Here is a 25,260-nt window from a genome sequence, read left to right as displayed (position 1 = left end):
AACACGGTAGTAGCTTTCCTTCTGTTGGATGCTTTTTAAGCACCATGACACTGAATCCTCACACTAGCCTGGAAGTAAGTCCTTTAATTATCCCCATTTTGCTGGTCAGAAACCTCTAAAGGGGAGGTAGACTGTTTAGCAGATAAGCTTTGGGATCTGAGGCTTTGCTTTTAGGTTTATGATTCAGAGCCAAGGGCAGACAATGGTCAGGTGGTCGGGGGGTGGGAGTGGGGAGGAAGGAAATCCTGGAGGTTGCAAAATGCTGGGATCTTTTTTCAATCTCACTGGAGTGTTGAGCCAGAGGAATTGGCAAAAAGAGCCTCAGAAGCTCATTTGTCCTCTCTCAGGATTGGCTCTTAGTTAATTTTAAATTAGAAATCAGAACGAATTGGGAATACAGGCACACAATAAGATAACAAAATTCAAAAACCTTACCCATAGTCCAGCTGTATAATTATTGGCCATTATGCTCAATCTATTCATGCCTCTGTTTCCTCGAAAAAGGGTAGTCAGGAAAGCCTCTCTGAGGAGGTGGTATTTGAACTGAGGCCTGAAGGATGAGATGGAGTTGCCATGGGAACGTGTGCAAAGGCCCTGAGGTGGGAGTGAAGTTGGCCAGCTAAAGGGACAGGATGATGGCCAACGGGGTTCATGAGAAACACGGAGATGAGCGAGTTCAGGGAGGTAAACTAGAGTCAGGTCACAGAGGAGAAAATGGATTGGGAGCCAGGGAGCTCTTCGCGTGTCCAGCACAAACATGATGGGCCAGTAATATAAGCAGAAGTGTTATTAATCACCATCAGGCTTCTGGGAGGAAAGGTGGGTGAGAGACTGCCAGTCCAGTCTGGTATATTTTTACCAAGCACCTACCCTGTGCCAGGCAGGCTCTGCCTAGAGTCCTGGACTCCAGGAGCATTTGCTTTGAAGATCAGAAATTCAGGGGCAGCCAAGGCTAAAAAAAGAGGCATTTTTCCAAAGAGGACACCTAACTGGCCAATAAATGGATGGAAAGATCCTCAAGGTCTGTCCAAAGTAGGCAACGCTAGTTCAAATACTTTCTGATGTTTCACAGCCAGAGACAACACTTTGAAAAATCAGAAAATACCAAAGTACAGAAAAGTGGTTAACAGTTCAGGTTCTGGAACCGGCCTCTCTGGGTTCGTATTGAGCTCTGTCATTCCTAGCTGAGTGATTTGGGGCTAGTCACTCCAACTCTCTGTGCCTCCATTTCTCCATCTATCAAATGGGGATGGTAATTGTTTTTACCTCAAAGTTTCGCGGGAGGGTTCCGTGAGTTCTTTCATGTTAAATGCCAAGAAAGTGCCTGGCACGTAATGAGTGCCATATATGGTGGTGGTATATTATTATTGGTGAGGAAGTGGGGAAATGGGAACTTTCCACACTCTCCAAAATGCAGGTACCCTGTGACCAGCCATCCTCCTTCCAGGTATCCACCCCAGAGGAGCTCCAGCCTATGTGAAAATGGGTGTGGTGGCTTCACCCGTAGTTGGCCAACAGTGGAACCAACTGGATGGACATCAGTGGGTAAATCAACAGCGACATACTCCCATAAAGGAATACCAGTGAGCAGTAAAAATGAATAATCTAGATCTAAATAGGTCTTTACACTGTCGAGTGAGAAATTTTCAGAAGTAAACCCTTAGTCTAGTACTATTTATGTAGTTGTTAAAGCCACAACACAATATTATCTATCTATCTATATCCCTATCTCTATCTCTATCGATATCGAAAACAATATCGATATATATATAGCAATAGCAGGGGCCATCCTGAAAGGTTCAACAAGTGGCTTGACCCAGGCACCAACCAATCAGAACGAATGCTGACCATGTGGACCCCGAGGGGCGGTCCCCGGTTCCCATCGCTCCCAGGATGGATAAAGATGTGGCTTCTCCATCCCCACCAGGCCGCCTCTCCTCTACTGTTCTGACCGTTCTGTTGCTTATCGGCTGTGTGACATCAGGCGAGTTGATTCATCTCCCAGGGCTTCTGCTGTTTCATGTGTACGACGAGAATACTAGTTGAAAAGGCTAACACGTACATAGTTTCCCATGTGCCACTTGGTGTAATCCTCGTGGTAACCCTTTGAGGCAAGTTCTGTTATTACCCCCACGGGTGCATAGGTGAAAACTGAGGTGCAGAGAGAGGTCTGAGAAACTCACTCTTGTTCTGTAGAGCCTGGTCTTTAGGATCATTGCAAATAGACACTAAGTGGTACTTGTTAAGTGCTTAGAAAAAGGTCTATCACCGAATAAGTGTTCAATAGATATTAGTTGTTATTATGTCACTGCCCTGCTCATGTGTCTTTGGCAGGTCATCATTGTCCTCAGGAGACAGTTGAACTCAACACGGACTACGAGGTCAAGATCTGTTTTCTTCTCACCCTTCTATCTCCTTCCCCATTTACCCTTGTTCTCTGTCCTCCAGCCACCTGGCCTTCTCTCTATCCCTCCCCAAACCCTCACCTTCTCTGCCACTGGGCCTTTGCACATGACATTTCCTCTTGCCTAAAACGCTGTACCCTCCTGCTCTTCTTTTACCTGGTTAGCCTCTAAGCACCTTCGCAAGTCACATACAATGACACCTCTTTCAGGAGGCCCTGCTGGAATGGATTAAGTCCCCCTGGTCTATGCTCCCATAATTTTCAAAAATTTCCCTGAAGTAATGCTTTCCCCTTCTTGAATTACTTCATCAGTGTTGGTTTCCCCCTGTCAACCGTGAGCTCTTGGAAAGCAGAGAACTTTCCTGACTTCATCACTGTCGTGGGCCTACGGCAGGCATTACAGACCTGCCTGCCTACTCTACCCCAATTCCTTTCTAAGGTTGCTTCCTACACAGTAAAGGCTAGAAAGTAACACAAAAACAAACAAACAAACAAACATAAAAATGAAAACTAAATAAACAAAACCAACAACAAAAAACCTTGCCCAGAAGTCCTTGCAATAGGAGTGACTTCTGTGGCCCAGGTTCCCCTGGTGAGCCTTAGAGGCAAAAACAAGCTGTGGGATGCCAAGTGGTGGCATTTTCAGGCAAGCACAGTGCCAGAAGTATCTGGTCTTTCTAGGGAATAGTGGGGGCAGGGGTGCTATCAGCCAATCCTCACCTCCCTAAGTCCTGAGCTGAGGTGGCAGGAGCAGTGGCGACATTTCTGTTGGAAGAGTTCAGCAGTGAAGGTGTTTCTCCTGGATCGGGTGCTTCTGCCGGCACTGTTTGTGGTTGTTGAGCATCTAGGGTGCTACCTAAAACCTTTAACAGGTCCTTTTCTCCTAAAGCGGGTTCCAATTGACTCTACCGGCTTCAATTCAGAATGCCTTGCCCAAGCACTCAATAAATACTCATCGAATGAATGAATGAATGAATGAATGAATGAATGGTGACCTCTTAGGAGTCTTCCTGTTCCTATTGCTTTTATGCCCAGAGGTAACGTCACAGGCCCTGGATGCACACTGTTCCTTCAAAGGTCAGGGACAGGAAGACTGCGTAGACTGTCTTATCACTGGCAGGACGGAACAGTGAGGTCTCACAGATTAAAGAGAGTCTGACGAGCAGGCTGGACTGTCTCCCCAGGGTGGGCGGGAGAGCCGGATGGAGCCTCAGAATGAATGCACTCCGGGAAAGGCTGAAGTGTGGGAAGGAGGGAACAGGCAGGGTGGATCACCGAGCTGTCCCGGGGCCAGGCCAAGTGGGGTTTCTCTTCTTGGGGCCCTTCCTGCTTTGTACACCAGTGGGCTAGTGCACGTGCTGCTTGTCAGCTGAACAGCAGGTTGGAAAAATATAGTTACGACGCAAATATGTTCAAAGAATGCTTGAACCCTGTGTCCGCCAGAGCACTTTTGGCTGTGAGTGACAGAAAACCGATCTTGGGAAGCACTCGGGTTGGGTTCTCACAGAAGCCGATCCGAGTCAAGGATTTGTGTGTAATTTATTTAAGAGATGATCCCAAGGAGGATCCCGGGGGGGGGGGGGGACGCAGGAAGTGAGAAAGGGAAGAGGAAGAAGGCAATGTGAAGGAAGTTACTGAGCAGGTAGTCACTCTGGGCGACGGAGGCTCAACCCCACTGTGGAACCCCAGGATTCGGAGTAGAAGAGTCCTCAGAATCTTCCACCTGAGGCTCCAGGGAGTAGGGGTATTTATCCACCAACTCCTGCCAGTCATTGGTTAAGGCTGCTCTCAGGGGAGGGTGAACCCTCCGACCTGTTTGTGCTAAATACATTCTAGACCTGTTTGTGCTAAATGCACGTGGGGACAAAGCCCTCAGACAGAGAGCACAGGGGTTGGGGACTGGCAACCATTAGGTCTTTGAGCCTCACAACGATGAATGTCAAGGGGGGATGTGGGCAGAGGACCAACATCGTCTGCCAGGGTGATGTAAACCAAAACAGAGCCATATGGGCTCCTGGAGAATAACATGTCCAAGGATACGCTGGCTTCAGGTACAGCTAGCTAGATTCAGGGGTTCGTCAGTTATAGGAGCTGAGTCTCTCACTCACTTTGGAGCTGCAGGCCCTCGTCACACCCTTCTAGAACAGCAGAAAGAAAAACAAGGCAATGCCAGTGATTCCAGAACCCGAGGGCTGGCTCATTGGTCCACGTGGGATGCATGCCCATCCCCGAACCAATCCCTGTGGGCACAGGGATGCCGTGTTCATTGGCCAGCTTAGGGCACCTGGCCTCCCTGGAGCCGAGGATGGAGTTCATCCCATATGCCTCCCAGGGACAGGGAGTAGAGAAGGGGGTCCCAGGAAAATCAGGGTGCTGTTACCAGAGGACAGGGACTTGATTCTGAGTAGATAAAACCAAGAGGACAGATGTCGTCCAACACCCCCATCGCACCCTGTGCAGAGATGAGAACCACACTCCCTGCCCAAAGGTCACTCTTTCTGACAGCAGCAACCCTGCTTCTGTCTTAACCTATCTTTTCTCGAGAAGCCAGTGGCTTCTCAATAAACAGCATCTGTTTAACCATAACCCCTTTAGCGCCCTCCCAACCCAGCTGCTTCTCTCAATTCATGCCTTATGTGACTCTGATACCTATGTCCCTGCTTTTGTTAAATGCCTACACCCTCATTTCCTAGGCAGAGAAACTGAGAGGTTAAAAAAATGATGTAAGGCAGGGGGTGATGAACTTTTTCTGTGAAGAGTCAAATAGTAAATATTTCAGGCTCTGCAGACCACATAAAGCCTCTGTTGTGTATTCCTCTCCTTCTCCTCCTCCTTTCTTCAACCGTTTAAAAAAAAATTAACGTTTATTTATTTTTGAGACAATGCGAGAGACAGAGCATGAGCTCCAGACTCCGAGCTGTCAGCAAAGAGCCCAACGCGGGGCTCGAACTCAAGAACTGCGAGATCATGACCTCAACCGACTGAGCCACCCAGGCGCCCCTCTTCAACCCTTTAAATATATGACAACCATCCTTAGCTGCAAGGCCAACAGGCCACCGTTTGCCAATCCTAGGTGTAATGGAACGACATAGACTTGGTGGCCCAGAGGGTGGGCCCTGGCACTTTCCAGCCGGGTGATCTAGAGCATCTATTAACTCCCTCAACTATTTTTTAATGTTTACTTATTTTGAAAGACAGAGACAAAGTGTGAGCAAGGGAAGGTCAGAGAGAGGGAGACACAGAATCTGAAGCAGGCTCCAGGCTCTGAGCTGTCAGCACAGAGCCCACGTGGGGCTCAAACCCACAAACCACGAGATCATGACCTGAGCCACCCAGGCGCCCCTTAATTTCTTTTTTTAATCTTTCTTGGAACTGTGTGGGTGTCAGTGCTCCAGGGCCAGGAAGGCACGGCTCCACGGGGCGGGACCCCGGGCTTCCTTCACCGTGCCGCTCTTTCATCCCTAAAGAGGCATCCTCATCTACAAGGTCCGGGATGGCTCCCCAATACTATGGCTGTCATCTCAGCCAGAGGGAAGGGGTACAGCGGAAGGAAGAGCATCGACCATTCTTTGGGAAAGGTAGGACCCGGAAGCTGGTCTTGCAGCTGTGTGGGAGAAGAGCTTCCCATTGGCTGTAATTTGATCACGTGGCCCCACCTCACTGCAAAGAAGGCTGGGATATGTGGTGAAGCCGTGGGAAGCCATGTGTCCAGCTAAAAACCCTTTGTTCTGTTAATAGTGGCGAGAAGGCAGGAACGTACTGGGGATCATTTGTAATCTTGACCCAAAGCATCTGACTCAGAGAAACCCTACAAAAGATAACTGCTATTGTTACTGTCCCTTCTTTGAAAAACTCAGTAGGTGTATTTGAAAGATGCTCATCCATGCTGGGCACCGATACCACCCTGCATTGGACTTTGGAGTCAATATAGTCAAGTTTAAATCTTTATTGTTCTGCCTTTCTAGACTGTATGGCCTTGGAGAAGTCACTTACCTCTCTGAATCCTGGCTTCATCGTCATCTGTCAAGCAAGGATAAAGGTATATTACTCATTCAGGGGCTGGGAAAATCAAATTAAGCTCAAGAACAATGTTCAGCCCAGGTAGAGTGTTCAATAAACGGTCATTTTATCAATAAGAAACATGCATGGTGGGTAAGAAAATGACCTCAGAGATCAGACAGACCCGAGTTCAAATGTAGACTCTTCACTTCGTAGCTGAACAGATTGTTTAAGCTCTCTGTGCCTTAGTCCTCTCATCTGTGAAATGGAAACAATGACGATTGCAGCCACGTAATGGCTTTGAGGCTCCAAGGAATGGCTTGGTGCACTGAAACCAGCCAAGCAAAGTTATTAGGTTCCCACCCCCACTTTGAGCTTGTGGAGGAAGAGGTGAGGTCAAAAGTTTGTTGCTGCAAACATACTGTGGTGCAAAGAAGTAATATACAAAAGAATTATGTGCTGTATGATGCCATTATGGGAAGTTCAAAAGCAGGCAAAAATAATCATTGGTGTTGGAAATCAGGGTCATGGTTACTGGTGAGGGTGGTGGCAGAGACTGGAAAGGGGCTTCTAAGGGACCAGGAATGTCCTGTTCCTTTGTCTAGGGGCTGTTACCCTAGTGTGTTGCCTTTGTGCAAATGTCACTTAGGTGTGCGTTTTTCTGTGTGTATGTTACATTTCAATAAAGAGTTTCCTCCAGAAAGTATCTGTGGTGTATCAGAAGCCGTTAGTGGGCAACCCTCCTTACCAGCCGCTGCAGTTTCTGTTTCATCCTGAGGTACAGGCATCAGCTTCCCCGAATACCCAACTTGGCTCCCACCCCTGGAGCCTCTGGCCACAAAATTCCCCTTCCCCCTGTGATGTGGCCTGATTACCACATCCGGGTCCAGTCTGGTGCCAGCCAGCCTGACTGCCCGCATTATCAGCCCCTGCACTGTGGGACAGACTTGTTTAGACAGGGAAATTTCAATAAGTCACTGTGAACAGCAGTGAGATCACTGATCTCACGAGTGGGATTAGTGCTGTCCATTCTTTATTTCATTAATTCAAACCCTTTTTGGGTACCCAATAAGCATGTGGCTGTAGGCACGTTTGTGTTTGGTACAAAGGTGCTTCATTCATTTATTCATCCATGCAATAAATATCAACTGAACCAATAAATATCAACTTACCAGGCACTGTGCTAGGTACTGGGGGCGTCTCTGTGTTGAAGCAGAGGTGGTCCCTGCTCTCTCAGAGCTGATTTGTTAATGAAGGTTTAGATGGTGACCAGAGCTACGGAGAAAAATTAAGCAGAGATGGGGATATGGAAGGCAAGACATAGTCGGGTTGCGGTGGGACTGCAACTTTTGTTCAGGAACGCCTCCTTGAGGAGGTGATGTTTAAGCAAAGACTTGAAGAAGGAGAGAGTATGGGCCATGTGAGGATGTGAAGAAAGAACTTTCTAGCAAGAGAAGAGAGCAGGGAGCTGAAGTCAGAGAAGTTGCAGGGTGCAGATCCCCCAGGTCTTTGTGGGCCAAGGGGAGGATTTCAGCTTTTCCTCTGAGTGAGATGGCAGCTATTAGAGGGATTTCAGCATGGAAGGGACGTGGTCTGATTCTATCTTAACTTCAGCTACTGGTTTGAGAATAAGTTTTTAAGAAAAAAGCAAGGAGACCAATAAGGAGGCTGCTGGAACAATCCCGATGAGAAATGAGAGTGGTTTGGCTCGAAATGGTGTCAGCAGAGAAGTGTTGATACTGGATGTGTTTTGAAGGTGGTACCAAAAAGACTGAGGTTGACGTGGATGTGGAGGTCTTGGCTGAAGACATACATCCAGGATGTCAGTGTTGAGGTGCTATTTCGAGCCAGGAAACAGCAGGAGAAGATGCCTGAGGACTGAGGTGTGGGGCACATCCAACATGATCAAGGTCAGAGACATGAGGAAAAGCAGCAAAGTAGCAGGAGCAACCATCGCTAAAAGTATACTTACCCATCGTTGTTAAAATAAAAGCTAACCTCGGAAACGACTGTACCACGATGGGATAGACTCCAAGATAAATCTTTACAAGAAAACAAAACAAACAAAACTAAAGTGGAGGAATGTGTAGATTTATGTGAACAAAAATATACATAATATTTTAAAACCATCCCAGACTGATTCAGGCAAAAATGATCAATGAACGCTTCATCCGAGAGCTCAGAGAAATTTATGAGGAACAAAATATTTCATTGGTGTTCGCGTGTCCCCTAATCAGATTATGTATCAGTTTTAAGGAGAACTATGCCTTCGAAATCAACGTCAAAACCAACATCATCAAGGAGAGGAGAGGGGCATCATGTCACTCCACATGTGACTCCCTGAGAAAAATACAAACCACTTAAACCATATTTCAGCCGGGGATGCATAACCTGAATCAAAATGGAACAGACTGTATTTTCCAAAGATGGTCACACCAATATTTATTGCATCCCAAATGCTTTGCTTATAAAGTGACATTGGCATACCTCCTCCAGAAGTGGAGTCCACGTTCCCTGCCCTTGAACCTATGCAGAACACAGTTGTTTCTTCGACTAATAGAAAACAGTCAAAGAGCCAGTGCATGACCTCCAAGACTAGGTCATAAAAGGCAATATGGCTTCCTCCATTCTGTCTCTCTTACTTGGATGCTCGTCTTTTCATCCCAGCCACCGTATTGTGAGGAAGCTCAGGACACACGGAGATGCCCTGTGTGGATGTCCAGACCAAGAGCCTAGCTAAACCCCAGCTAGCAGCCAGCATCAACAGACAGGTGAATGAATAAGTCTCATATTATTACAGACTTCACCACCATGCTCTTTCTGAATACAGGATTCTGAATTCCTGTTCTGTAGGAATTTGGGGTAATTTGTTACAAAGCAATGTTAAGCAGACAAATCCTCAATGAGGAACATTCTATGCAATACTGGGCTGTAATCTTCAAAAATGTTAATGTCACAGAAGACAAAGAAAGGCTGAGGAATCATTCCAGATTAGAGAAAACTAAAGAGACATAATAACTAAGTGCAAAACATGGTCTTGAGCTGGATCCTGTCCTAGAGGGAAATAATGATGTTAAAGGACATTACTGCAATAGATGACAAAAACGGGAATATGGATCGTAGATTAAAGTGTTGTATCAAAGTAAGTTTCCTGAATTTGGTAACCATGTTTACTTAGTTACAGAAAATAATATCCTGTTTTAGGAAGTATGTGCTGAAATTTTAAGGGGTAAATGGTGCATAATGTATGTAATCTATTCTCAAATGGTTCAGGAAAATAAATATTAATAATGAATACATATATTCACATGAAGAAAGAGAGGATGATAAAACAAACATGGCAAAATATTTTAAAAATTGGTGAATCGGGGGGAGGGTGCCTGGGTCGCTCAGTCAGTTAAGCAGCCGAGCTCAGGTCATGATCTCACAGTTTGTGAGTTTGAGCCCCACGTCGGGCTCTGTGCTGACAGCTCAGAGCCTGAAGCCTTCTTGGGATTCTGTGTCTCCCTCTCTCTCTGCCCCTCCCCTGCTTGTGCTCTGTTGCTCTCTCTCTCTTTCTCAAAAATACATAAACATTAAAAAAAATTTTTTTTAATTAGTGAATCTGGGTAAAGGATATACTGGAAGTCTTAAAATTATTCTTGTAACATTTCTGTAAATTTGAAACTATTTTTTGCAACCCATAATAGTGGTTGTGTCGGGGGAGGGGAAATGGGTGGGGAAAGGAACAAGGAAGAAGAGAACCCACTTTTCAACCTTTTGTACTTTTTAGAGATATCACCTAGCCAAATAAACCAGTAAAAAGTGAAACATAACAGAAGTTCCTTTATTAGACACTTGTTCTAGGGAGTGTGTGAAGTCAATTACATGCTTGAGATGATTCCCATTTCTTCCTTTTAATGAGGCCCATTGCTTGGAGGAGGAACCTGAGGCTCAGAGAAGGCAGGTGATTCACCAGAATCAGAAGTTATATAACCCAGGTCAGTCTCATTTCAAAGACCTTGAAGTCAGTCGGGCAGGACCTTTGCCTTTAAGGAGAGGAGATTTCGCAAAAACTTTTTCATTGTTTAAATGAAAGAATAAAGGAAGGAAATAAAAAAGCATGTGGCTCTTAGCCCTGTGGGTGTGCATTGTCCATTGTGAAAATCCAGGGTGTAGCTATTTGACCAATTAGTCATTCAACAGACATTTATTGAAAATCGTTATTGGGCCCAAAGGCAGGTTTACCACGATTTACCGGTACTGGGAGGTGTTAAGAGTTCTAGAATGTTCTGGGGTCACTGAAGGGCAGCTAGGGTACAGTCAGGAAGCATTTCTCTTAAAATTGCCTAAAGAGATCTCAGAAGAAAGGGTCCTGACTCACCAAGTGTCCAATAACTCGAGATGAGCTATTTTTTCTTTGTCAATAAATACTTTCTTATTTCATATTTACAGCTTTGTATTCTTTTTCTAAAACTGCATGAACTTCAGAGCCCATCACCACCAAGAGTCAGAGAGGGAGCTTCCAGGGATGGGGTTGAGCAATTACAGAACAATGACAGATACTCTGCTGGGGGAGGTCAAGGCGCCGTGGACACTCTTGAGCCAGTCACCCGTGAAGTTTCAGGGTTGTCTCTTCCTCTGTCTTCACGGTTGCCTTCAAACTCCTACTCGATCGATATTTTTAGTATCTGCTTTCCTGCTGTCCCCCAAAGTGACATGGGTAACTGGAGGTGGTTTAGCAGTGCGTGTGTGATAGTAACAGGTAATGTAATGACTGCTCATCGTGTGGGAGGCACCCCTGTAAGCACGTCCCTGAATTCATCTCATTTATACCTCAGAACGGGCCTGTGAGGGACACAGGACTGTTAGCTCCATTTTATAGGTAGTGAGGCATTGAAAGGTTTAGTACTTTGCCAAGGTCACAGAGCTCGCAAGTGGAGGAAGCAGGAGTCAAACCTGGGTTGTGGGTCCTTGATCCCGCAGTACTGTGGGCATCTGTGGCTTGCACCTGCCCAGAACCCCAACCATCTTTTGGGGACCCTCTTGCCCCCACTTCTGACCATGTGGTCTGAGTGAGGCTGACCATACTTTTTGACTCTAGGATGGGTAGTGTCACCTAGCCCCAGGCCCTCGGAGCAACAGATTGTCCTGGTCATAGTGAGTAGTTCAAAGGTGATCCCTGCCAGGCCAATGAGAACCCTCCCCCAAACCTTTACTGAAGCTGTGCAGTACTTCCCAGGGTGGCGGGGATGTTTAAGAGTGAGGCAGCCTGGGGTGACCAAGGCCTTCTCTTTGAAAGGAAAGGCAACTGAGGCAGATCTGAGCGTGACAAGGCCCATGGACCTTTCTGGAGCTCCTGGATGTAGCCAAACCTGAAATGTCTGTGAGCTTTTCCGTTCTACCTCTTTCCCCCTTTGTTGGTCAAGTACATAGTAGCAGATACTCAAACAGGGGCCGTGGTCATAACCATAGCCCTTCCTGTCACACTTGTTTCTTTAACAGCTTTATTGAGGTATCATTCGCATACAATCCAGTTCACCCATGTCAAGTGTACTCTTCAGTGGTTTTTTATATATTCAGAGCTGCACAGCCATCACCCCACAAAGAGCATTTTCATCACCCTAAAGAGAAACCTCGCACCATTATCAGTTGATGTGGGAAACAAAGGCAGAAGGAAATGGCAGATAAAATTAAATTTCCTGGGGCGCCTGGGTGGCGCAGTCGGTTAAGCGTCCGACTTCAACCAGGTCACGATCTCACGGTCCGTGAGTTCGAGCCTCGCGTCGGGCTCTGGGCTGATGGCTCAGAGCCTGGAGCCTGTTTCCGATTCTGTGTCTCCCTCTCTCTCTGCCCCTCCCCCGTTCATGCTCTGTCTCTCTCTGTCCCAAAAATAAATAAACGTTGAAAAAAAAAATTAAAAAAAAAAAATTAAATTTCCTTACCACCTACAGCCCATTGACAAATACTAGAGGCGGGCAGAGTAAAACGTAATGATTTGCCAGAGGGAAACACAACCTGAGCTTGACAATGGCTAGGCTTCCTGTAGCCTTGAGTCTTCTTCAGTACATGAAAATCTCTTTGGAAACTTCCCCTGGACTTTACCTCCCCCAACTCCCAAGCATATAACCAGTCTCTCTGCAGGGTCTGGGGCAGCTCTTTCTGCCCACGGATCCTGTCCCCGTGCTTTAATAAAATCACTTTTTGCACCAAAGACGTCTTCGAGAATTCTTTCTTGGCCGTTGGCTCTGGATCCCACGGACACTCACCATCACCCCAAAACATCATCATCAGTAACTCCCCATTTCCCTCCAACCCCCCAGCGCAGCCCAGCCCAGCCCCAGGCAATCACTAATTTACTTTCCATCTCTCGAGAATTGCCCATTCTAGACATTTCATATAAATGGAATCATAGAATACGTGCTTCTTTGGGTCTTTCCTTCACTTAGCATGTTTTTAGGATCCATCCATGTTATAACATGTATCTCCTATGAATAGACCACTTTATTTATTTATTCATTCATTCATTTATTTATATTACTTTTTTGGATTTTTAAAAATTTATTTTTTAATTTACATCCACGTTAGTTAACATCTAGTACAATAATGATTTCAGGAGTAGATTCCAGTGATTCATCCCCTATGTATAACACCCAGTGCTCATCCCAACAAGTGTCTTCCTTATGATACTTACCCATCTAGCCCATCCCCCCACCCAACACCCAGCCAGCGACCCTCAGTTTGTTCTCTGTATTTAAGAGTCTCTTATGTTTTGTCCCCCTCCCTGTTTTTACATTCTTTTTGCTTCCCTTCCCTTACGTTCATCTGTTTTGTGTCTTCAATTCCACATGAGTGAAGTCATATGATATTTGTCTTTCTCTGACTAATTTTGCTTAGCATAACACCCTCTAGTTCCATCCACGTAGTTGCAAATGGCAAGATTTAATTCTTTTTGATCACCAAGAAATACTCCATTATACACACACACACACACACACACACACACACACACACACACACATATACACACCACGTCTTCTTTATCCATTCATCCATCGATGGACATTTGGGCTCCACACTTTGGCTCTTTGGACATTTCCATACTGTGGTGACTGTTGATAGTGCTGCCATAAATGTTGGGGTGCATGTGCCCCTTCAAAACTCTTGGATAAATACCTAGTAGTGCAATTGCTGGGTCATAGGGTAGTTCTATTTTTAGTTTTTTGAGGAACCTCCATCCTGTTTTCCAGAGGGGCTGTAGACCACATTTTTTGAAATTCATTCATCAGCTGTTGAACATTTGGGGTTGTTTCTACTTTTGGCTACGATAACACCGCTCTAAAGCTACACGCGCATGTTTTTGCGTGGACATACATTTTCCGTTCTTGGGTTTGCACCTGGGAGTGGGGTTGCTGGGTGCTATGGTCAGTAATGCTCTGTTTCACCTTTGCAGGAAACGCCAAACTGTTTTCCAGAGGCTGCACCATTTTTCATTCCTCACAGCAGCATATGTTGCTGTATGACTCTGGCAAGTTGTTTCAATTCTCTGGGCTTCGGTTTTCCCATTTCTAAATTGGGGATGCACCGCAGCGAGGATGAAAGAGAGCTCATGCATGTGAGATTTGGGGCAAGTCTCCTCAATCCTGCTCTCATCTGGGAAGTGGAGACAGCCAAAGCGTTTCCCTTATAATGTTCTTCTGAGGAGGAAAGAAGCCTGAGCTGTTAGGGACAGCTCAATGAAAGGTGGTTGCAGGGGCACCTGGGTGGTTCATTCTGTTGTGCAATCAACTCTTGATTTCGGCTCAGGTCATGATCTCACGGTTCATGGGGTCAAGCTCTGTGTTAGGTTCCATGCTGACAGCCTGGATCCTCCTTGGGGTTCTCTCTCTCCCTCTCTCTATGCTCCTCCCCTGCTTGTGCTCTCTCTCTCTCTCTCTCAAAATAAATAAATAAACTTAAAAAAAAAAGGCGGTTGTAGACCTGCTTATAATGTGATTCTCCTCTTTCCAACTGAACAAAAAATTTGCGTGAACATCTGTGTGCTATGCATCCGGTTTGTGTCGTATGTATTAATCCTCCCTTGATTTTCAAGTTGGAGTTCCTTTGCCTTACGAAACTCTGGAAGAGTTGTTGTCTAATCTGTGACAATCAGCTGACATTCAGGAACCCACAGAGTGGATCAATGGGGCGATGTGGTCTCCTGATGGATGACACATTTTCAAGATATAGAAGCTGTGCCAAACTTGAAGCCGGGGAGTGTGAATATCCCATGACTGAGTCACGGTCCTGGGACTGGGATGGGGGTGGAGAGGTGGAGGGGAGGGGCCCGGCTAAAATTGCAATCCCCCCCCCCAGACATCCCGTCTTTCTCTCTGACCTCATCACTTCCTCTCCCTCTCCCTCTCCCTCCTCCCACACTAAATCACTCACGATTTCTGGAACAAGCAATGTTCTCCACAACTTCGTACATGCTGTTCCCTCTACCAGATGCGCCCTTTCTGCTTCTTTTCTCCCTGTCAGCTTAGAAGTCAACTTCTCCTGGAAACTTTCAGTGGTGGGGATCTTTTACCTTGACCTTGCAACGTTGATTTCCTCTGGATCAGAAAACAGCATCTCAATTTCCCATCGGGGAACCACTCCCTCCCCTACACTTATCTATAGGATTCGGTATGAGCTCCCCCACCCCCAGCTCTTTGGGTGAGCCTGGCCAATCAGCATATTCCATCCCCCTGGCCCCGGTGATTGGCTCCTGGATGGGCATGTATGCCTGCAACAAAGAACACTTGAGTTGGCTTTGGAATTGCTGCTGGCCATCTTTGCCAACAAGTGCAGAAAGCCTGTCTGAAAGTAGATCCAAAACAGAGGAAACCAGAGCTGAAAGATGGAGAGAGAGAACGAGAGAGATATGGGAAACAGAGATGTAGATTTTGACATCATTTGAGCCCCTGGATCTAGTCATGTGTGAAGGCAATTGTATGTCACGATTTCTCATAAACCAGTGAATTGCCCTCCCTTTCTTTATTTTTTTTTTCCACTTTATATTTTTTCACTAGTTAGTGGGTATTCTGTCACCTGACGAATACTCTCTGGACCCGAGCACACCCTGGGCTGGAGTGGGTACCCTTTTGGACTTTCACAAGACACCCTTTTTCTCCACTTTCTTTGCACTTATTAGATTGTACTATAACGATCGCTTTGTTTGGCTCTATCTCCCGCTAGACTCACAGAGCAGCTGTACCTTGTTTACTGCGGTATCTCTAGCACCTAGATGGGCCTGGCACATAATAGCATCTCAATAAATTCTATTTTCATTGTTTTTTTTTTTAAATTACAAACGAATTCATGATAGCGTACATGCAAACACACACAAAACAATTCAAAACTTTTCTGTGGATCTGCATGGATATGCACAAAAGAAGTCTGGAAAGAGACTACCTGTGAGTCACGGTGTGAGTTACCTTGTCTCACGCTGGTTACAAGGAGAATGTGCTTATGTATCACTTGTTATTAAAAATTAACTAAAAACAAAGCTGAACAAAGGAGTGTGTGCTTTTTGTAATACCAAACGCATACAATTCAAAAGGGTATAAGTAGTTACCTTGCCCCTCTCAATAACATGTGTTGAATAAAGAATAAAGGCATAACTATAGCTGATGCGCAAATTATTGAATAAGAAAACAGTTCTTTTCTAGGCTTCGGTTCAAGGTGACCCTCCCCTTGCCCCCACCCCAGTGAGCCAGCTGGTTTCCCTGAAAGTCTGGGCCTTGAGCCAACGTTTTATTTCTTTCTGGGATGGGCCCCTGTCTGGAAGTCCTTTTGGAGCCTTGGAGAATGACTCACAGGGCTTCACGTGGACAAGGAGTTCCCTAGTGACCAAAGGGTCACCTTCTGTTCCTTAAGTAGGTGGATTCTGGGCAGAGTCTCTGGGGGGGTGGGCTGTCAGGGGAGGGGGGCTCCTGTGTGTCCCTGAGGCCAGTGGCTGGTTGCTGTTCCCCAGGAAACAGCCTCCAGCAGATACTCAGTCCTCATTTGGAACAGTGTAGAGAGTCTGCTGGCCCAGACTGGAGCTCGAGGTCCAGTCTTGCCAATTAACTCGCTGTGGGGCCTTTCCCATCTATAAAATGAGGGAGGTATAAAATGAGGGAGACACTGATGGGTACCTATCTAATAACCATCCTGCCCCTTCTTTCTTGCCTACAGAACCTCAATTTGGAGGTGGGGAACACTGGATGGCCATGTGTTTAAGAGGAAGGCTGGGCCTGTCTCCAGCTAGACTTTTCTGCGTCTGAGTGCACATATACATGTAAATCCTATAGAGCCTAAGTGAATCACGATAATGCCATAACATCTACTTGCCCGTGGTGGGTTTAGGCAGGTAATGACATTTTTCTCACTTTGTATGTGGCTTTGGGCTCGATCTCACTTAAAGTTTTGTGCCTCAGTTTCTTCTTTAAAATGAGAATGGTTCTTACATTCCAGTGTTTGCTGTGGGCCTTAAAAATAACCCAGCTAGGGGCGCCTGGGTGGCGCAGTCGGTTAAGTGTCCGACTTCAGCCAGGTCACGATCTCGCGCTCCGTGAGTTCGAGCCCCGCGTCGGGCTCTGGGCTGATGGCTCAGAGCCTGGAGCCTGTTTCCGATTCTGTGTCTCCCTCTCTCTCTGCCCCTCCCCCGTTCATGCTCTGTCTCTCTCTGTCCCAAAAATAAATAAACATTGAAAAAAAAAATTTAAAAAAAAAAAAAAAAAAAAATAACCCAGCTAAGGGGTGCCTGGGTGGCTCAGTCGGTATTGGGTGTCCAACTTCGGCTCAGGTCAGGTCATGACCTCGCGGTTCACGAGTTCGAGCCCTGCCTCAGGCTCTGTGCTGACAGCTCAGAGCCTGGAGCCTGCTTCGGAGTCTGTGTCTCCCTCTCTCTCTGTCCCTCCCCCACTCTCTCTCTCTCTCTCTCTCTCTCAGAAATAAACATTAAAAAAAATAATAACCCAGCTAAAAGGCCCAACATACAGCAGAAGTTAGAGTAACAGTGCTTGGACACACTGTTGGCTTCATTCTCTGTTTGGGGACACCTTTGACTTTTTCATAGGCACTCAATGAGTGACAGTTATTAACTCAGTTTGCTAATCCAGCTAATCCCATTTGGAATATGTATGAGTGATTACATTAGAAGCAGGTTTTGTTTGATAAGCAAGGTAATGTCAACACATTGGGGGTGCATATGAGGAGAAAAGCTGTAAGGATGGAGGACGGGAGCCGTGGCATATTGAGAACTGCTGTTTTCTGGGGGTTGCTGATGTCTGGCTTGTATAGCTGGGAAATACAGAACTGCCCGCTGCATCCCTAAAAGTTCAGAGGCATTGGGTCTGGGTGGGTCTGGGACTTCAGTTAACGAGGCTTTTATCAGTCGGAGAACTTGGTAATCACTGGTTTGGGACATTAACGCTAATCCTTGACTTTGCCCTTTACCGCTTAGGCAAGTCTTCCTGTCTATCCCTTCCTATCCATACCCTGGTTTCTTCATCCGTAAAGTGATGGTTTACCATCACTGAACCTTAGCGTTTGCAGGACAGATTGACAAGGGGTCTCAACTGGGGGTGAATTGGTACCCCAAACGACACGCAGTAATGTCTAGAAACATTGTTGGTTGTCATAATGGGGGGAGGGTGCTCCTGGCATCTGGTGGGTACAGGCCAAGGATGCTGCCGGACATCCTTCAGGGCACAGGATGGCCCCCTACAACAGAGAATTATCCAGCCCTAAGTGTCAATAGTGCCAAGGTCAAAAAACTCAGGTTAAATGTATTAATGGGCCATGAAGTTGGAGGCCAGGGAGACCATTCTATTGCCTTAGCATAAACACAGTTGCCCACAACCTAGAGACCTTCTCCGGCGCAGGAAAATAGAGCTAAGTGGGTGTGTGGAGTAGCTCAGAGAACCAAAGAGGGCTCCATTGTTCTGTGTGTGCTGCGCGCGTGTTGGGGTGGGGAGGAGGCGGCTGGTGGCCCTGGTGCCAGAATCTGTGTGTGACCCACTGGGAGAAGCCAAGTGGCGGGCAGTGGTTGCCAGAGCCTTCACTGCAAGCTGCGTTTGTGTGACGGGCTTGAGGTTGTTATGTAGATGGTATCTACAGCTCGATGAAAATGACCGTATTTTCTCAGTTGCTTATGGCTATCCTTCATAGAATAGTCAGGAAACATCCATGGTCTCTATCAGTGGTCCTCAACCGGCGGTGACTTTGTTTCCTAGGGGACATCTGGCAGTGTCAGGGACATTTGCGATCGTCACAATAGTGGGGGCATCTAGTAGGTGGAGGCCAAACGATGCTGCTCCACATCCCCCAGGGCACAGGACAGGATACCCCCCAATGTCATTTGTCCCCAAATGTCGATAGTGCAGATGTTGAGAAACTCCAGTTTCTCCAGGATCCTGTTGTTATTGGGGTAAAAGCCACCTCCAGGGGCACCTGAGTACTTCAGTCGGTTGGGCTTCTGACTCTTGATTTCGGCTCAGGTCAAAATCTCATTGTTTGTGAGTTCAAGCCCCGCATTGGGCTCTGTGCTGGCAGCACAGAACCTGCTTGGGATTCTGTCTCCTGTCTCCCTCTCTGCCCCTCCCCTGCTTGCTCTCTCCCTCTCTCTCTCCAAAATAACTAAATAAATAAACAAACACTAAAAGCCACCTCCAGCTGTCTGGGGTGGTGGGGGACAGGCTTGGGGAATGGAAGGGATAACTTGTGTTTGGACAAGTTGAGCAGTCCCTGAGATCATTTGGGAGCTAGAGGGAAGAGGACCCTAGAGGTATTTTGCAGAGTGTTTCTTGAGACCACATTACACGCCATGCCCTCTGCCCCCTGCTGAGCACAGGGGCATGTGGGAGGATTTTATCTCAGCTCTGGAGAAATGTCTAGTTAGCTGAATGACAGACACTAAGGATTTTGAGGGGTACAGAGGGAAACACCTGGGCCAGGAGTTTGAGTCCTGACTTTGTTTCTGTGAGAAACACCGGCACGTGCCTTCTCTACTCTGATGCTTCATTTTTAGCTCTGCAAGCCCTGGACTCCCAGGGCTGAGATGATCGAAAAACAAGATGGTAGGACATGGGGATTTGGGGAGCTGGACAGAGGTTCTGGCATCACTGGGGTTCCCAGGAGGCAGGGCACAGCTGGGGGCCGAGGAGGTCCAACAACAACGAGGACAGAGCATAGGCAGAAGCCCTGGCCGTCTTTTAGCCAAAGAGGAGTTGATACAAGGAAAGAGAAGGTTGTTAGGAAGAGGAGACAGTACAGAGGATAAACTTCTCAAACTGGAGTTGGGGTCTCAGGCGACGTGGGATTGGCCACAAATCCTGCAGCTGGGTTTTACCATTGACCAGAACCCTTCTTGTCCCCAACTGGGGTGGCCGGTCACTCTGCTCGAACTGCCCATTTCCAATCTCCTGACCTAGCCGCTGTTCTAACACTCCATGTTCGAGGACTTTCTTAGGTCACCAGGGACCAGTTTGCTCTTACATACTTAAAATTATGCAATTGGCAGTTAACGCCAGTGGGAGCAGCTCTCCAACAAGGATTGACAGGCGCTGGTAGCTAAACCTCTTAGCGCTTTCAGCCCTAAAATGGGATAACTCTGAGGCATACGTTCTATGCTGGCTCCCAGAGTTCCCCGATGGGATTAAGCTCCAATTGACTATAGTAGTAACTTGTGTGAAAACACATCCTCCATCGACTGCCTTCTTTTCCCTGTCTCATTCCCTCAAGCTCCAAATGGTGCCACCTGGGATCATCTCCCAAGTAATCTACTTGTACTCGAGATCTTTGTGTCAGGGTCTCCTCGTGCGGGAACCCAAGCTAACGCACTCGACTGTCTCCCCCACTTCCGGGTCTCTGTCTATGCGGTTAAAATGAGACTGACCCCATCCCCCAACTCCAGGGATGGGCACATGACTCGGAGCTGACCAATCACACCACCATACCTCTTTGGCTACAGTGATTGGTTCAGGGGTCGTCACGTGACCCCCAACCAGGCCAATGACAGCTTCTTCCTGGACTTCTACCGAGACGACTGGGAACAGGAACCTTTTTCTGCTGCGGTCCCCAAACTCTTGGGACGTTAGGTTGGGGGCCGGTGTTCTCTGAGGATGAAGCCGCCTCAGAGGATGCTGGAGCTGAGCTGAGGAAGCGAAATCAGATCCAGGTGGCCTTATGTGCATCCCTGGTTCCAGCGCAGTGTGTAATTTGAAGTGCCGTTTATTAGCCTGGTCCATCCTGAGCTCTCCTGCTCCCCACAGGCAGGCCTATTTCCCATAGCTCCTCGGGTTTGCCCTCCCTATCTGGCCCCTCAAGTGACAGGGTTTGCAGTCCCTGGGTTTGGCCGGGAAATCGTTCTTGCCTGAGTGTTCTGACTTGCTTTAGCAACATTGTGGAGCAAGGGGAGTTACCAACGTTCAAGGTGGCGGAATAACCTGTTTGAGAAATCAACTACTTTTCATTTCCTCAACTCCAGAGTCATTGGGAAAGAATGAAAGGTATTTCCCCGACTCTGTGCCAAGAAGGTAGCTGGACTTTGTGATCGAAAGATCTGGGTTTCCTTTTACCCCCAGTTAGGAAAACAGGCCGTCCTTCCCCAAGGTCCTAGAATCTCAGATTGTGGTGAGCAGGACCACCTACGAGGGGGGCCTTGGAGGACCTCGTTCCAAAGTGGAGTCTCCGGCCCCAGCCCTGGGGGGGACTCAGTCAGAACCTTTGAGGACCAGACCCGGGAATTTGTCTTTCAAACACGCTTCTCCAAAGGTTAAGAAACTTAGGACTCCTTTATTTAAGTGAAGAAAACCCTTTTGAAACTGGCTTATGCAAAAGAGGCAGTTTATTGGCTGAAGTAACTGAAAAAGGACTGGCTGAAGTAACCGAAGAGTTCTGGCTTTAGGCCTAGCTGGATTCACGAACTCAGATGAGGTCGCCAGACAGTCTCTTGCCCCATCTCTTGCCTTTTCTCTTCAGTGCGTTGGCTCCGTTCTCAGACTCCACCTGACAAGATGGCGAGTGGGGCTCCAGGCCTGCATTCTGCTGGGTACAAGTCCGGTGGGAAAAGGAGGGTCATTTCCCGAAAACCCTACTGTAGATCCAGCATCCACTCGGACTGGACTAACTTAGGACATGGTCTGTCTCTGAACCGGTCACTGTCACCAAAGGAAGGTGACGTTCCGATTGTCCAGGTCTGGCCACGTGCCTGTTGGGGTAGGGATGGCCCCACCTGGACATAGGGAGAGGAAGTTCCCTGAAGAAGGACTGAGCGGTGTGTGCAAACATGGGGGAATGAATTCTGGACAGGCAAGGCCGGTTGTGGTCAGCGTGGAGTCCCTGGTGTAGGCCATGTATCTTGAGGGCTCTGGGCTTCTTGGCGCCCTTGTGGCTCCAAGTTATTCTTTGGTTCAGGTCACAAAAGGAGACTATTAGGCTCCTACTCAGGAAATAACCAAAACCATAAAGCAGGCTCTGTTGATTGCTTCTTTTCCCTTCTTCCTGGCCATCAGAACCGAATTTTGCGGGACCAAGGAGCAGCGTGCAAGGCCCAGAGGATGAATTCTGTTTGGTCTAAGCCAGCATGGGAATCCTGTCTCCCTTTGACCTAGTCTTGGGGTAAGCATGGGACCCAATCCTGGCCAGCGAGGCAGCAGGGGTAGTGTGCTGAGGGCTTCTGGGTAGGATTCTCCTTTCTGTTAAAAGAGACAAGTTTTCTCCCCAACCCCTTTTCTTTCATACATATATTCCTCCATTCTTTGGACATGGTTGTACTAGGACGTGACTTTTGGAGCTAGAGCACTTACTTTGAGACTCTAAGGGAATGGCCGAGGGAATCCTCAAGAAACTGACCCGTTGCCCTAATACTGAGATGCCGAAGTTCCCAATCCCAAAACATTTTACTTACTGACTTACTGTTACCTGAGATAATAAAGATCGACATTTAAGGCTCTCTTAACTGAGTGTCAGGTTACCTGCACCCCAAACGTGCCCTAACGGATCCACCTGCAGACTTTAGAAGTTTAAAGCACAGAAGGCAGAACCAAAAAGGCTGCCACTTCTCTGAGATTGTTCTGGTTCTACAGCCGGTCAGGCTTCTCCCACTTTGCTCTTTGACTCTTTCCTCGTGAAGCTCTTGCAGCTGAATAAGCATTAATAATTCATCAGGACCCCACCACTCTGGGCTGAATTCTGCAAACTTCCTTGTTAGTCTGAAGGTTTCCTGAAGCCCTGTGCAGGCATTTACCATGTAGAGGGTAAGACGGGGCTAACCTAGGAGTTTGGCCTCTAACATTGTAATTTTTGTGTTGAATTTTTTTTTTATTTGATAATAATATCAAACCTACAGAAGAGTTGGATGAATAAAAATGGGACAAAGAACACCTAAGAGAAAGCATGAGCAGGAGAGGGGCAGAGAGAGAGGGAGAGAGAAAAATCCCGAGCAGGCTGTGTGACACGGGGTTCGATCCCACGAACTGTGAGACCATGAACTGAGCTGAAATCAAGAGTCAGACGCTTACCCGACTGAGCCACCCAGGCGCGCGCTCCTTTTAACATTTTATTTTTAAGTAATCTCTACGCCCAACGTGGGGCTTGAACTCACGACTCCGAGATTAAGAGTCACGTGCTCCACCAACAGAGCCAGCCAGGCGCCCCTCAACCTTCATACTTTAAAATTATTGATAAAAAAATCTTTTTTTTTTTTTTAACGTTTATTTATTTTTGAGACAGAGAGAGACAGAGCATGAACGGGGGAGGGACAGAGAGAGAGGGAGACACAGAATCTGAAACGGGCTCGAGGCTCTGAGCCATCAGCCCAGAGCCCGACGCGGGGCTCGAACTCACGGACCGTGAGATCGTGACCTGGCTGAAGTTGGACGCTTAACCGACTGTGCCACCCAGGAGCCCCTAAAAAATCTTTATCTTTTCTACCATTTGCATTCCAATAATATACAAATTTTACTAATTCCAATAATATACAATTATATACAATAATATACAATTTTGCTAATTGATCCAAAAATGTCCTAAAGTGTTTTTCTCCTCCAGCACAAGAACCAGTCCGTTTAGGGTCAGATACTGCATTTAGTTGTCATGTCTCTTTAATTTCCTTTCATCTGGAGCATCAGTCTTTCTTTGTCTTGTGTGACTTTGAAATTTTTGAATAATACTCTCCCCACCCCCTTGTCTCGCTCTCTTTTTTAAAAAACAATATTTCTTGGGGCGCCTGGGTGGCTCTGTTGGTTGAGCGTCCGACTTCAGTTCAGGTCGTGATCTCTTGGTCCGTGAGTTCAAGCCCCACGTCAGGCTCTGTAGGGAGTTAATGGAGAGATCTATGGGAAGTAGTTACCTCTGTGAGTCTGCCTGGGCCTAAGACAGCTTTTGGCCAGCAGGACTAGCTAGAAGTGGAATAGTGGAAAGCAAAGACAAGTTCTCCAATCATGAGAACAGAACAACTACAAAACTGGTCTGACAAGTGTTTCTTTTTTTAAGTTCATTTGTTTTCATAATCTCTACACCCGTTATGGGGCTCGAACTCACAACCCTGGCATCAAGAGTCGCATGCTCTTCCAACTTGAGCCAGCCAGGCACCCCTTAGTGAGTGTTTTAATAGAAGCAAACATAAGGTACAATGAGAGATGCAAGGGTTTACTGGATCCAGTCTAGAAACCAAGGAAGTCTTCCTGGAGTAGACAACGTTTGAGCTGAGACCTAAATAGTAAAGAGAGAGCCAGTTGAAATGGGGGAAGAGCGGAGGAATTAGCACATGCAAATGCCTAGAGGTGAAATCGGATATTGGAGGGCTAAAAGTAGATCAGTCTGACTGGAGCCTAAGTATGAGATAAAGAGGGTCAGGGCGATGCCAGGGTGTTTGCAGGTCTTTATAACAAGGAGTTTGAACTCTGTCCTAGGAGCAACAGGAAGTCATGGAAGGATTTGAAGCAGGGGGAGGGACGTGTCACACAGAGGTGTTAGCAAGTTGGAGATGGGAGGATTTTCTGATGTCGCCCTTCCAGGAAAAGTCCAAATACCTCTACGGCAACCCTGAGCCCTGCATCTTCGAGGGTTTGCTAACTTTGGTTTCCTTCCTTCTCCTTCCTTTCCTTCTATTTCCCCCAGGCAATCTGGGCAATAGAACATGGGGAAAGTGACCGCACCGGTTACGATATTTTCAACTGCAAGTTACAGCGTGCCTGACTGACCGTGGCTTAAGCGAAGAAGAAGTGGAATTATCCTTTGTAACAAAAAGTCTGGAGGTCGGCAGCTCCAAAGTCGCTTTGATGTGTCAAGGACCCAGGCTTATCTTTCTGCTACGTCATCTCCAGTGGTTGGCTTTTGGCCTCAGACTCAAGCCCATCCCAGCTACTGCGGCATCATAGAACGTTTGATCACAGGACACCGATCAAAGCAGGAAGGAAGGGATGGGGGGACAAAAGGCTTTCACCCCCTTGGAGCTCTAGATTATTAATGAAGTGGATCCTCAGATTTCCCCTGACCTTTCATTGGCTGAGAGCTGGATCATATGCCCTTTCTGGACCAATCATTGCTCAAGGAGAATGCGCACTTTTACTTAAGATGGGTCATGATTTATCTGCTGGGGCTGGAGAGCCAGCCACTCTCCAAAGATCAAGGGATTTCTACCCCTTAGCTGGGCCCCAAATCAAGGTTCTCTGGGCAGGGAAGATGTGGAAGCGGGGTGGGAATGCCTCTGGGGTAGCAAGGGGCAGTGTGTCAGACGGAGTGAGGTTTGTAGAAGGTAGGAGAGGTGTTCTGCTTGTGAAAAATAAATATGAGAGAAAGCAGAATTGATCAAGGGGGCCTCACTTCAATGCAGGTCCGCAAAGCCCTTGTCAACTCCTTGGGGGGCT

At 47.1% G+C, this 25,260-nt stretch overlaps 1 long non-coding RNA gene across 2 annotated transcripts; it reads left to right on the top strand.

The window, feature by feature from the left end:
- The first annotated feature begins 20,003 nt into the window (after positions 1 to 20,003).
- LOC147582787 (uncharacterized) lies at positions 20,004 to 24,966 on the top strand. 2 transcript variants are annotated; one of them, XR_015249515.1, is made up of 3 exons: positions 20,004 to 20,898; positions 21,904 to 22,009; positions 24,512 to 24,966. It is a non-coding gene; the product is annotated as an uncharacterized LOC147582787 (long non-coding RNA). The 2 variants fall into 2 exon arrangements; XR_015249514.1 differs by lacking the exon at positions 24,512 to 24,966 and adding an exon at positions 22,169 to 23,037.
- Positions 24,967 to 25,260: the final 294 nt, after the last annotated feature.

The sequence above is a fragment of the Puma concolor genome, chromosome A3 (genome assembly GCF_028749965.1).
Source record: "Puma concolor isolate L17-30 chromosome A3, mPumCon1.1.hap2, whole genome shotgun sequence".
Lineage (NCBI taxonomy): Eukaryota > Metazoa > Chordata > Mammalia > Carnivora > Felidae > Puma > Puma concolor.
Note: the sequence above shows the minus strand (reverse complement) of the source record. Positions and strands in the feature narration are given on the sequence as shown.